Here is a 15,070-nt window from a genome sequence, read left to right on the forward strand (position 1 = left end):
AGCATGCAGTTTGATAACTTTGAACTCTGGACTCTAGACTTACCAAAACTTTACCAATACTGATGCGGATTAACTTTATGAAGACTCAAGGACATTGGTTTCAGTTTGGTAATGGCGCATCTGGAGTAATGAATTCAAATCTGGTCACCCATTACAGGAAAGATGTTGAGGATGCAGATGAGATTTTTCAGGATGTCCTGAATTACAGGGCATATGCCAAAAGGAGAGGTTGACAAACTGGATTGTTCTCTCTGGAGAAGCAGAGTCTGAGGGAAGCTATGATTGACGTACAGTAAATAAAAGTATGAGAGCCATTAGTGGAGTAGACAGCCAGTACTTTTTCCCAGGGTTGAAGTGCTTAATAATAATGGGCAAGTACTTAAGGTGAGAGGGGTAATTCAAAGGAGATATTCAGGGCAGGTTTCTCACACAGAGATTGGTGAGTGGCTGGAATATGCTGCTAGGGGTAATGGTGGAGGCAGATATAATAAAGGCATTTAAGAATTTCTTAGACACATGGATGTGTATAGAGTGGAGGGAGATGGATCATCTGCAAGCAGAATGAATTAGACGCCGGTAGCATCAATCATTCGGCAGAGCACTGAGGGACAAAGGGCCTGTTTTGTGCAGTACTGTTCTATATTCAATGTCTACGTCTTATTCAGGAGAAAGCAGATTGGTCATCCATCTCTCAGAATGACCTTCACTTCCCTCTACTCATCACAAGGTGACTGATGTATGTGGTCTCTCCAAATTTACTGCTGAAGCTTGCCAAGACTTCTTAAGCAGCAACTATCGAGACACCGCTGCCTGGGTCATCATTTGGCATGACTCTGAAGTTCTCTTGTGCAGGGTAGAAATGGAAAATCCTCCATTATTGCCTCCAAGACCCTGGACGTTACATGCAGATTACCAGGCAGTACAATTAATGTAATGAGGAATGGAAGTCCCTTAGCCTTTGCTTGGAGGCTATCCCTTCAAAGTCTTTATCTGTACTCTATGCAACAGAACTTGTGTGCAACTTTGACCAATGGGAAGCTAGTTCCAGGACAGTCCTTTGCCCCTGCCTTTGCTACCATGTACTCGATGACTCAGTACAAATCCTGTCTAGTAGCTCCCATTTGCCACACATGAGCTGCCTGTATCTGAGCTGAGTCACTGGACTGATGAGATTATGTGATAATGTGCCACTGTCATCTTGTCTTTGGGTCCAAATGTCCCTAGCCTTAGGCTTGTGAGTGGTGTTATGTTTAAGGGGAAGTGTTGGGGCTCCATGATGATGTTGCAAGGAATGCAGTTGTCTCACCAATTCTGATCTTTGGTTTTGTCTGCGTTTGCACATTCTCTCTGTGACAGGGTGAGTTTCATCATGGGGCTCCAGTTTTCTTCCACAGCCATCTCTCAGACTGACCTCCACTTCCCTTCACACTTCTTCAAACTTCCTGCTGTATCTTACCAAGGTTTCTTCAACAGTAGCTACTAACATGTTGTTGCCTAGAATAGGATTGCCCAGCTATGCTCTCCAGGTTAAATCTGGCTACATTCAATTGACCTTATGTGTAAGCATAGATAGATGGCAAAGATCCAGGGAAATGTTAATGGGCATAGGAGAGATAATAGAGCTCATAGAGGAATGGAATTGTTCTGGGAGCTGGTATGAACTCTATGGGTTGGATGGTACCCTTCCATGTTGTATGGAAATATGAGGTCAAGTTGCTTCTGCATCTTTACATCCTCTAACAACTTCTGCATCACAAGAGGTTCTGTGATGAAGGGGAACTAAAATGGTCAATGTTCTACGTACAATTATTGTGCATAGAAGCACTGTCAACAATGACAAAAATGGCCAGTGGTTTGTCCTCCCAGTTGGTCAGTGCCTGGACCTGGACCTGACCTATCTGAGGCCATTCTATTGCTGTGGCATGAATCACAGAATACTTTGTACTCTCAGGAAACAGGAAGTACATTGATAAGTCCTCAAGAAGGGTCTCAGCCTGAAATATCAACCATTGGTTCATTTCCATGGATGCCACTTGACATGCTGAGCTCCTCCAGCATTTTGTTTACAGGACTGTGCAAACGTTTCAGGTACACGTATACAGCTAGAGTGCCTAAGACATTTGCACAGTACTGTATTCGTCAACTTGGAGCCGCGAGCGAGTCTGTAAATCTGGAGGGAGCAATGGATGTAGGGAGTGGTGAAAGTGGAGCCCCGTGGGAGGGGTGTGGGATAGGTGGTAGAGAAGGATTGCCATGGTTGGACAGTGGTGTTGGTTCAGACACTTCCAGCCCTGAGACACCAGGAAAGGTAATTTGATTTCAAGCATCTGGTTTATTGATCATCATAGAATGTCTCTCTGGTCCTTCCTGTTCCCTTTTCTCTCCCTTTCCCTTTTCTCTACCTTTAATCCCTTCTCCCTGCCACTTCTCAACTCTCAGTCCACAATAGAGACCCAGATCAACATCAGATTTATCATCACTCACATATGTCATGAAATTTGATTGTTTTTGAGGCAGCAGTACAGTGCCATACATAAAATTACTACAACACTGTGCAAGTATCGTAGGCACCCTAGCTGTGTATATGTGCCTAAGACTTTAGCACAGCATCTGCAGAATTTCTTGTGTTTGTATTGATAAGAATCTGAATTGTGCCCCTCCTGTGGTTGACAGACTAGTGATGAGCTGAGGGGTGGTGAGTGAGTCTGGGCACAGTGCTGCCCTCACTGTTAGGATCCAGCTCAGACTGAAGGGTTGTGGGCAGACCAATGATGTACCTCTGTGAGGAGTTAATGGAGAAAAATGCTGGTATGCCACCTTCATCACAGTCTAGTTGCTCAGCTGCCTCAAGTCCACATAGATGCTACCGCCTATCTGGCCTGAGCTATGGATGGTGGAAGGGTTCGAAATGGTGTCTCAGTATATACGGTCTCCAGCCTCTGAACTGCAAGAGATTGAGGAATGAAGAGGAAATGGGAGAATGTCATTATACTTTTAAAAATCTATGTCTGCATGCCATTGAGACTTCACCCTGTATACTTGTTTTGCAGATCTGCAGTTCTCGGTTTCACCTGTGGTTAGCCATGGCTCAGAGCAGGCTCCTGAAACCCGTGGGATGGCACATGCTACACAGCGAAGTTGAAGTATGTTACCACTGAGAGATACTTGGCACAGCTGCAGTCAGAGTCTCTAGCTTCAACTGGTATCAGTTGTTCACAAAACTGAGAACCGTGAGCACGTAGCCAGGCTTTCAATGCAGCAGTCAGAGCTGTGTGGTCATAGAAATCAGATTAATGAGATAGTGTGAAGCTTGAGTACATTGTGGTCAAACAATCACAGTTACTCATGTTCGGTAACACGGTATATATGTTTAGTGCTGACCAATTAAGCCCACTTTATGTCTAAAAGGACATGACAAAGATTAATTTTTACCCCACAAAGGTGAGCATATATTAATATATAAAACTACCATATTCAGCACTGAAGGTTCTACCCTGTGATATGACTTCTCTGAGTAAGGAAGAGGAATGCATTTGAAGTAACAGAAGCCAGGCAGGATGATAGAAACATAGAAATAGAGAAAACTGCAGCACATTACAGGCCCTTCGTCCCACAGTGTTGTGCTGACCATGTAACCTACACTAGAAGCTCCCTAGAATTTCCCTATTGCATAGCCCTCCATTTTTCTAAGCTTCATGTAAGAGGTTCTTAATGGACTCTATTGTGTCCGACCCTACCACTGTCGCTGGTAGTGCATTCCACACACCCACCACTCTCTGTGTGAAAAACTTACCTCTGAAACCCCGCTTGTACCTCCTTCCAAGCACCTTTAAATCATGTGTTATCCATTTCAGCCCTAGGAAAAAGCCTCTGGCTATCCACACGATCAATGCCTCTCATCATCTTATACACCTCTATCAGGTCCCCTCATCCTCCACTGCTCCAAGGAGAAAAGGCCAAGTTCTCTCAACCTATTCTCAAAAGGAAAATAGGGAATTACTTTTTCTTAAAGTCATAGAAAGGTAGGTGGATAGAAGAGGGAATGGAATACCGAAAATTTTCTAAGGCCAGATTCTGTCTCAACGCAAAGCTGTGAAATTCTAATGTCACTTTTGATCTGAATGCAAAATTAATATTGAAATATGATATTTATCTAAATCAATTGTCAACTTCTACATCTCCTGATTCTATTGTTTTATTAAATAAAAAGTACTTTGTTAAAGATTTGCTTTACTTGTCACATGTACATCCAGTGAAATGCATTGTTTGTGTCAACAGCTAAAACAGTGCGAGGATGTCCCGGGGGTAGCCCGCAATTGTTGCCATGATTACCAGCTGAGTGCCAATCATATCTGCTGCTTGACTGGGACTTGTCCAGAATTCATGAGTTCCTTCAGTTCAGTTACACTGAAGACAAGATGGGCAAAGGTAAGATGCAATTATTTTTTATTGTGTGTTTGCTTTAATGTTCATAAGTATTTACAAGTATTATAGAATTCAGAATTCTGAAATTACTACCTAAAAACTTGAGGTATAGAATGAAATTTGTTCCCATGGAATTTCTGTGAAAAATGCATATAAATTAATAGAAACTTCACTTTTCTTGACATGGGATGACATGGTATTTCATTATGGACACAGGAGGTTGTCTGTTATTTATGCCATTTTATTTCAAAACAGTGTTAATATCTTTGAATGTAAATCCATAATGTGATTTATGGATTTGACTATGCACTGTAGTTCAACTGGACTCTTAAAAAAGGAGGGAGAGAAAAACCGGGGAATTGTAGACCAAAGAGTCTGACATCGGTGTTGGGAAAAATGCTAGAGTCGGTTACCAAAGATGTGGTAACAGCACATTTGGAAAGATGTGAAATCATCGGACAAAGTCATCATGGATTTGTGAAAGGAAAATCATGTCTGATGAATCTTATAGAATTTTTTGAAGATGTAGAGTGGATAGGGGAGAGCCAGTGGATGTGGTATATTTAGATTTTCAAAAGGCTTTTGACAAGGTCCCACACAGGAGATTAGTGTGCAAACTTAAAGCACACGGTATTGGGGGTATGGTATTGATGTGGTTAGAGAATTGGTTGGCAGACAGGAAGCAAAGAGTGGGAGTAATCGGGACCTTTTCAGAATGGCAGGCAGTAACCAGTGGGGTACCACAAGGCTCAGTGCTGGGACCCCAGTTGTTTACAATATATATTAATGATTTAGACAAGGGAATTAAATGCAGCATCTCCAAGTTTGCAGATGACACGAAACTGGGCGGCTGTGTTAGCTGTGAGGAGGATGCTAAGAGGATGCAGGGTGACTTGGATAGGTTAGGTGAGTGGGCAAATTCATGGCAGATGCAATTTAATGTGGATAAATGTGAGGTTATCCACTTGGTTGCAAGTACAGGAAAACAGATTATTATCTGAATGGTGGCCGATTAGGAAAAGGGGAGGTGCAACGAGACCTGGGTGTCATTGTACACCAGTCATTGAAGGTGGGTATACAGATACAGCAGGCAATGAAAAAGGCAAATGGTATGTTGGCATTCATAGCAGAAGGGTTTGAGTACAGGAGCAGGGAGGTTCTACTGCAGTTGTACAAGGCCTTGGTGAGACCGCACCTAGAGTATTGTGTGCAGTTTTGGTCCCCTAATCTGAGGAAAGACATTCTTGCCATAGAGGGAGTACAAAGAAGGTTCACCAGATTGATTCTTGGGATGGCAGGACTTTCATATGAAGAAAGACTGGACCGACTAGGCTTATACTCATTGGAATTTAGAAGATTGAGGGGGGGGATCTTATTGAAACATATAAAATCCTAAAGGGATTGGACAGGTTAGGTGCAGGAAGATTTTTTCCGATGATGGGGAAGTCCAGAATGAGGGGTCACAGTTTAAGGATAAAGGGGAAGCCTTTTAGGACCGAGATGAGGAAAAACTTCTTCACACAGAGAACGGCGAATCTGTGGAATTCTCTGCCACAGGAAACAGTTGAGGCCAGTTCATTGGCTATATTTAAGAGGAAGTTAAATATGGACCTTGTGGCTAAAGGGATCAGGGGGTATGGAGAAAAAGCAGGTACAGGGTTCTGAGTTGGATGATCAGCCATGATCATACTGAATGGTGGTGCAGGCTCGAAGGGCTGAATGGCCTACTCCTGCACCTATTTTCTATGTTTCTATGTTTCAGTTTTATGTTCTTATATTCTGTGTTTTTCCATATTTTTTCGGTGCCATTTGTGCAATTTATTTGATTTTTTGAATGTGGGGAATTTGATGTTCTTTTTGTTGTTTGTACGATAGGTTTTTTTGCGCTTGGGGATGTTGATGTTCTTGTTGCTGTTTGCTTGATTTGTCTTTTTTTTGTGCATGGGCGGAGTTGCTGTTTTTCTTTGAATGGCTACCGTGATTTTCTATTTCATGGTGGTCTGGAGAAGATACATTTCAAAGGTTTCAAAGGTACAATTTAATGTCAGAGAAACGTATAGAATATACATCCTGAAATTCTTTTTCTTCGCAACCATCCATGAAAACAGAAGAGTGCCCCAAAGATTGAATGTGAGTTAAATGTTAGAACCCCAAAGTACCCCCAACTCCCCCTCCCATGCATAAGCAGCAGCAAAGCAATGACACCCCCCTCCCCACCAGCAAAAAAAGCTCCCCCCGCCGAGCTCTCAAGTGTGCAGCAAATAATCAATAAAATACCCCAAAGACTATGTGTTCACCTGGTAATTCGACATAACACAGACTCTCTCTCTCTCTCCCTAATGAGGGAAAAAGAGGTGTCTCCACTTCATAGTGACAGAGGAGAGACATAACAAAACAAATCACTGATTTACAATGCTAAAGGTCTGTTGTGTTGCTTTTTCTGAGCTCTGTGCCCAAAGAACTCCGGTCTCTGGGCACACAGCCAGCAGCCAGCTTACTGCTTTTGATCTTCTGTGTATTCCCATGGCATACCAGATTCCTGCAGAGGCACCACCAGCCTCCAGAGCCACAAAGTCCTGGAACTCTGAAGGCACACTAGTCTTTGGTATATCGAATAGTGGCAGTCGTGAGACCTCGAGAGCAGGTCGCATTCCTGCAAGGAACGAAAGTCAGCATGTAATTCCAGGGCAGGGTCTTCAAAAGAACCCTGTAAGGGAAATATAGAGATATTAAAGATAGAAATAGAGCTGTTTCAGAAGATGCAAGCAAAGGAGTCGCTGTTAGGTGCCATCATCTCATAAGCTCCACCCCCTTCTCAGAGTTGTATACTGCATACATACTTTGATAATAAATGTATCCTGAAACTTGAATAATTTAAGACATGCTGACCCATGTTGGTTAGGTTTTTTTTCTTTTCTTCTTTTTTGGGGATTTTTTTTCTTTTTATTTACTCCCTTTTTTCATAATTACTATGAGTTTGGGAGGTTATTATATATGGATTATCATCTATATGAATGTATACTTAACCTATTAATTATGTAGTTTCAAACTCTCTGTATTCATGTTTCATTTATGTTTGTTTAAAATTAATAAAAATATTTAAAAAGAAAGAGAGAAATGCTTTACCTCATTGTTAATGGTATTTAATACTTCTTTGTATCTGGGGCATGGCTCCCACTCTAAGTTTTCCTTAGGGGTTTGATTGGAGCAGATTGTGTCTTGGCGATAGCCCATGTGTCTGTGTTAAATCATAAAAGACCTCTGAGGCATGTAGAACCTCACTACCTGCTCCAGACCATCTCAATCAGCGGGTTTGCTTTCTAGATTTGGACAAGAGTAAGATCTTGTTGCTCAACAACAAATATAGGCATTATTTTTAGCATCAGGATTCCAGGATAAATTGCCAGCAATGAACAGAACTTGTCTGAAATGATGTTCAGCTATTCTGTGACAAAACCAAAAGCAATATGAAGTATAAACAATTCCCTTCCTTCCTACCATATTTCCAAAATCATTTATTCTGAATAATCCAAATTATTTGTGGCAACTTTAGAAGGGAGTTACTGGGCCAGTATCATGTTTACACGTTCCATATTTTCCTTCAGTACCGAAGCTATTACTGAGCACCATAATGTGCTGAGAATCTCAAACCACTGCTTTCTGTATAGAAGCATGCACCAGTAAATCCCGTAAGTTAAGATGTTTTGTTGTAACAGAAGTGTGTTTTTTTTTAACCGTTATTGTACAAATGATGCTTTATATACTGAATAGATTGTAAACTGGTAAAATGCAATACCATGTAAAAGTCTCAGGCACCTATAAAAGCTAAGGTGCCAAAGACTTTAGCACAGAATTGCGTTTGTCAGCATGGAGCAGAGGGCGAGTTTGTAAATCTGGTGGGAGCAAAGGATGTTGGGAATAGTGTTGGTGGAGCACCACAGGAGGGGTGTGGGACTGGTGGCAGAGAAGGACTGCCAGGGGTGGGGAAGGTAGCATGTGTGCAGACACACCCATCCCTGAGACACCAGGCAAGGTCATTTGATTCCAAACAATTGGTTTATTGATCATTACAGAATGTCTCTCTGGTGCTTCCCACTCCCTCCCCTCTCCCTGTCCTTTTTCCCAGTGTTGATTTCCCTCTCCCTGCCCACTGTGGTGAACTACATATACCTGTCTGGACACGACCCTGCTGACTGCTCTTGTGGCTTCTCCCACAGACCCCGGTATAAAGGCGATTGGAGGTACAGCCCCTTCCTCAGTCTCCAGGATGTTGTGTGATGGTCACTTTCTGCTTGTTTTTTCTTCCAGCCAATAAAAGCCTATCTCTCGCCTCACATCTCCGAGAGTTATTGATGGTGCATCAATTTTATTGGCTGGAAGTTTTAAAACATGGAGAGTATTTTAAGTCCGGAAAAATTAGACTTGGACCCTCAAGCTCCACAATAGAGACCTACATTTGTCATGAAACTTGTTTTCTTTTGCGGCAGCAGTACAGTGGTACTGTATACCTATAATTACTACAGCACTATGCAAGTCTTAGGCATCCTAGCTATATACAGTCTATGTTCCTAAAACTTTTTCACAGTACTGTATGTATGTATATGTATAGTGTTTTTGTAAATTCAGTATTTCCCAGTAAATGACTTCAAGTAAATTAATCTCAAGGTGGCATATGGCAACATACAAGTACAATGATAATAATTTCTTTCACTTTGAACTTTTTTTTGTACTTTGAACCGAAAGTGATTTGTGGCAATGCAAGCATAGAGTGCTCAGTTTACCAGATCTTTCCCTTTAGCTCACACCAAATCAAAGGGGAACCTTATGCTTTGAAAATCAAAACAAAATCTGCAGAAGCTGCAAGTTTGAAATAACAACAGAAATTGCTGGAAACGCTCAGATTTGGCTGTTCTGTGGGTTTCTGTTCCTCTTCTCATAGACGTGGCCTGAACTTTGTTCTTGGTATTTCTCAATATGTTAGGTCATCTTTTCTCTCAGTGGCTTTTTATAAGCAATTATTACTTACTAGTTTTTCACTATCTGTATAATTTTGGCAATGCTGTTGTTCATTATCTGTAACCTAACCAGCCCAGAATAATTGATGGCGAGCCTTCTTCTAAAACTGCTGAGATTTTTACAGAGCAGGTGCTTGTGATGTGCCAGTGGGAATGGAGTTCAGAATATCTACGGTGCATTTAGTAGATGGTTCAGACTACAGTCATTGTATACCAGTGGTGTAAAGAGTGAATGGTTAGGGTAGTGGATTGGTTACTCATCTTATTGTCTAACAAGAATAGGTGTTCATTTTAATCTTCAGAATCCATATGACTTGCTTTCATTGAACAGAAATCACTAACATAACGTTTAACTTTCTGCTGTGTTCTGGATGATGTGACCTTCAGAATCAAATTCAGAATCAAGTTTATTATCACTGGCATGTGTTGAGAAATTTACTAACTTAGCAGCAGTAGTACAATGCAAAAGATGATAATATAGAAAGAAAACTAAATGATTAAACCAATGACAGTAAGTATATATGGTACGTATGAGCAAATTAAATAGTTAGATTAAAAATAGTGCAAAACAGAAATTACATAAGAAAGTGAGGTAGTATTCATGGGTTTGATGTCCAGTTAGGAAGGAGTATTCCTGAATCGCTGAGTGTGTGCCTTTAGGCTTCAGTACCGCCATCCTAATGCTAACAATGGGAAGAGGACATGTCCTGAGTGGTGGGGGTCCTGTCCTTAATGATGGACACCACATTTCTGAGATACCACTCTTTAAAGATGTCTTGGATACTACTGAGGCCAGTGCCCAAGATGGAACTGACTAATTTTACAACTTTTTATAGGTTCTTTCAATCCTGTGCGGTAGCCCCCCCTGCCCCGTAACAGAGAGTGATGCAGCCTGTCAGAATGCTCGCCATGGTACATCTACAGAAGATTTTGAGTGTTCTAGGTAACAAACCAAATCTCTTCAAACTTCTAATGAAATCTACCTGCTGCCTTTCCTTCTTTATAGCTGCATCGATATGTTGGGACCACGTTAGATTCTCAGAGATCTTGACATCCAGGTACTTGAAATTAGTCACTCTGATTAACTTCCACTTCTGATTTCTCTATGAGGACTGGTTCATGTTCCCTCATCTTACCCTTGCTGAAGTCCACTATCAGTTCTTTGGTCTTACTGACATTGAGTACAAGGTTGTTGCTGTCATACTGTTCATCTAACTGGTATAGCTTGCTCCGGTACATTGCCCACCAGCCCCCCCCCCCCCCACCTCCCCCAGCTGCATCTGAGATTCTACCAACAATGTTTCTATCATCAGCAGGTTTATAGATGGCATTTGAGCAATACCTACCCACACAGTCCTGGGCATAGAGGGATTAGAGCAGTGGGCTAAGCACACACCCCTGAGGTGAGCCAGTGTTGATCATCAGGGAAGAGGATATATTATCACCAATCCACACAGATTGCGATCTTCCAGTTATGAAGACAAGGGTCCAATTGCAGAGGGAGGTACAGAAGCCCAGGTTCTGTAGCTTTTCGATCAGGACTGTGGGAATGATGGTGTTAAACTCTGAGCTATAGTCAACGAATAGCCTCCTGACATAGGAGTTTGTATCATCCAGGTGATCTAAGGCTGTGAGAAGATCCATTGAGATTATGTCAGGAGTTGATTCTAGCCATGACCAACATTTCAAACTATTTCATTATAGTAGATGAGAATGCTACTATGTGATAGTCATTAAGGTAAATCACACTACTCTTCTTAGGCACTGGAATATTTGCCTTTTTGAAGCAGGTAGGAACTTCTGACAATACCAGTGAGAGGTTGAAAATGTTCTTGAATACACCTGCCAGTTGGTTGGCACAAGCTTTCAAAGCCTTACCAGGTACTCCATCAGGGTTCACCCTCCTGAAAGATAGCTTGATTCCAGCCTCTGAGATCACAGGGTCACCAGGTGCAGCAAGGATCTTCACAGCTGTATCTGTATTCTCCCTTTCGAAGCTGGTGTAGAAGGTGTTAAGCTAATCTGGTATCAAAGCATCACTACCATTCATGCTATTGGGTTTTGCTTTGCATGAAGTAATGTCCTGCAAACCCTGCCAGAGATGACATGCATCTGATGTCAGTCCATTGCTTTCTCTACTGCTGCGATGAGGCCACACTCAAGTTGAGGAGTAACACTTTATATTCCGAATGGGTAGCCCCCAACCTGATGGCATGAATATCAATTTCTCAAGCTTCCAGTAATGGCTCTCCACTCTCCTTCACCTTTCCCCATTTCCAATTTTCTCTCTCTCCTCCTTACCTACCCATCACCTCTCTCTGGTGCTCCCATCATTTTCTCTTTCTTCCACGATCTTCTTTCCTTTCCTATTAGGTTGCTGCTTCTCCCGCCTTTTATCACTTTCACCAATCAACTTCCCATCTCCCTTCTTCACCTCTCCCCTCCCTTCCAGCTTCACCTATCTCCCCTCCCCTACGCCACCTTCTTACTCTGGTTTTTCATCTTTCCTCTCCAGTCCTGATGAAGGATCCAGCCTTGGCCCAGTGCATCGATTGATTACTCTTTTCCATAGATGCTGTCTTGCCTGCTGAGTTCATCCAGTATTTTGCGTGTTTTGCTTGGATTTCCAGGATCTGCTGATCTTCTCTTATTTGTCTCCACAAGTCATATCTGGTTTTCTCGTATAGACCTGGTAAATAGTTACTGACTTTTTCAAGTTGGCCTTGTTAAAATCCTTCAAAATGATGTTGAAGGCATCAGGATGTGTTGTTTCGTGCATGTAAATACCATTACTCAGCTCATCTAGAGCCCGTTTGACATTGGCCTGAGGTGGAAGGTACACCGCTACCAAACTAATCGCTGAAATCTCCCACGGCAGGTAAAATGGATGGCATTTAATTGCAAGATATTCCAGGTCTGGTGAGCTGAATTGGGACAACACCTATACATTTGTGCAGCAAGAGGAGTTGATCTTGAGACATACATCTCCACCTCTGCTTTTGAGAGTCTTGACAGTCCTATCTTGTGCAGTGAATCCATCAATCTGAATCACCGTGTCCAGTGCGGAAGGGGGTAACCGGGATTCTGTGAAATGAAGGACACAAGCAGTCCTAATGTCTCTCTGATGCAGCACCCTAGTTCTGATATCTTCAATTTTAATTACTAGAGACTGTACATTTGCCAGCAAGATGGTTGGTATTGGGAGTTGAAAACCCCGTTTTCTTAAACACACTTCCTTGATCGGCAGCCACATTTCCTTTGAGGACTCCAACAAGAAATACAGCCACAATTGGCATTGTTTCCATCGGTTTTAAGCAGCGATAGATTGCTCAATCTTGAAAGTCATTGGCCTAACACATCCACATCACACACATGACTACAGGGTGGAAAGGCTCAGGGTGTCAGAAGGCAAGATACCCAAACTTCAGGATCCCATACAATTTGCTAGCATTGAGCAGAACTCACCTAGAATAAAGCCTAACTCTGGTTTGCTGGTCCAATTGAGTTTTTGGTCAGCTAAATCCCTGGATGTTAATGAAAGGATATCTCAGAGACAGTAATGCCAGTAAATATCAAGAGTAGGTGGTTACACTTGCCTTTGTTGAAGATGGTTATTGCTTGGATTCTTGCAGCATGAATGGTTCTGCCATTCAGCAGCAGCCTATGCCTGAATGTTGTCAGGGTCATGATGTATGTAAAGGTGGACTGGTTAATCTGCTGTGGTGTTGTGAATTGAATTGAACATTATATACTTATTAGCAAAGATCCTCATTTCTGATCTTATGATAGTAGAAAGGTTTTGATGAAGAAGCTGAAAATGTTTGGGCCTACTGCACTGATACATTTGTGCACCAAGAGGAGTTGATCTTGAGATATACATCTCCACCTCTGCTTTCGAGAGACTTCGCAGTCCTATCTTGTGCAGTGAACCCATCAATCTGAAACATTGCATTCAGTACAGAAGGGGTTAACCAGGATTCTGTGAAACGAAGGACACAAGCAGTCCTCAGGAACTCCTGGAGTGATGTCTAGAGACAGGATGATTGACCTTCAACAGTCATTGCCATCTACCTTTGTGTGAGATATATCTCCAACTAATGGAGTGTTTTTCTCTTCAATGCTATTGTCTACACTTCTATCAGAGCTCCTTGATGCCACACTTGATCAAATGCTGCCTTGATGTCAAGGGTGGTTAGATACATAACCTTTGGATTTCATCACTGGTGTTTATTCAGACCAGAGCTGTAACCGTGGACAATGTTGCTTAACCATGGTGAAACCCAAACTGGGCGGGTTATTGGATGTCACTTGATAGCACTGGCAACACATTTTTCATCAGTTTGCTGACAGAGAGTGCATTTATCCAGGATTAACGGGATACAGTTGGTCAATGTTAGATATTGCCAGGCAGCTGTTGGTGTTATAACAGGCTGGATAGAGGAAAGCCTGTACTGGCAAGCATAATTTTAGTACTACAGCTGGGACATGGTCTCATCCCAAGATCTTTGCCATATCCAGCAGAGTGGATATAGCAAAGTCATGTGGAATTAACAGAATTGGCAGAGCTTGGTTTGTTGATGGTGGGACCTTAAGGAGGAACTAAGGTTGATCACCCACTTGGCACTGTGGCTGTGAATGTTTCAACCTGGTTTATGTCACATGCACTGGGCTGTTACAAATGTCTTTGGATGTCCATGAGCATTATCTTGCAAAGTTTGCAATATGTCTAAATTGGAATGATTAAATCTGGTCCCACAACAGACTTGTCTTAAGCATTTGTGATCTGTCAGATTCTATTCTTGGCAATAAATTTGCTTACCATCTTCTATGTTATTTATTTTCCTTACACTTGGTCTATTAATCACATTGTGGAGTAATTTATAAAAATTGAGAACAGTCTCAATTCTGGAAAGAAACAGATTTCTGTTTGTTAATTTAATTCTGATGACAAATTTCCATGTAAAGTACTGAATTTACGTACTTTCAGATACTTGTAGATGTACATATTTCAAAAAGATAATGAAATAAGTATCTATTTAAGTGGAACTTAAAGGATAAATGTCAGGGAATGTGACTCATCAGGTCAGGAAACATTTGCATTAGAAATGGCCAGTTCCTCACCTATACATGATATTAGCTCAGATATTTCTCTCTCCACTAGCATAACCTGACTTGTTGGGTATTTCTACAGGTTTGAATTTCCAAATTTACATTTATTACTTTTTTTCTCTCTAACAGCCCTCATTATCATCTTGTCTTCATCGACTTTTGTCCCCAGAGCAAACTTGGCCTCACACTATCAGAGATGTTCCCTTTGTCCTATCAACACATAGTATATAGAACAGTACAGTACAGGAACAATCCCTCCTGCCCGTAATGTTGTGCCACACTAATTAAAAGCCTAACTAAATTAATCTCTTCTACCTACACAATATCATTATTCCTCTATTCTCTGCACATTCATGTGACCATTGAAGAACCTCTTAAAATCCTATATCACATTTGCATCCACTATCAGTGCCTTCCAAGAAACTAACACTTTCTGTGTAGAATATTTAGCCCACATATACCTTTGAACTTACCTCCTCTCCTCTTAAGTTCATGCTCTCTAGTATTAGATGTTTAGGCCC

At 41.7% G+C, this 15,070-nt stretch overlaps 1 long non-coding RNA gene across 1 annotated transcript in view; it reads left to right on the top strand.

Moving 5' to 3' along the window:
• The first annotated feature begins 4,391 nt into the window (after window positions 1-4,391).
• Window positions 4,392-15,070, top strand: part of LOC132379787 (uncharacterized) — an 88,817-nt gene continuing 78,138 nt past the window's right edge. Inside the window, exon 1 of the long non-coding RNA XR_009507535.1 lies at window positions 4,392-4,428. This is a non-coding gene — a long non-coding RNA (uncharacterized LOC132379787). The remainder of the gene's footprint in view (window positions 4,429-15,070) is intronic.

The sequence above is a fragment of the Hypanus sabinus genome, chromosome 22 (genome assembly GCF_030144855.1).
Source record: "Hypanus sabinus isolate sHypSab1 chromosome 22, sHypSab1.hap1, whole genome shotgun sequence".
Classification (NCBI taxonomy): Eukaryota; Metazoa; Chordata; class Chondrichthyes; order Myliobatiformes; family Dasyatidae; genus Hypanus; species Hypanus sabinus.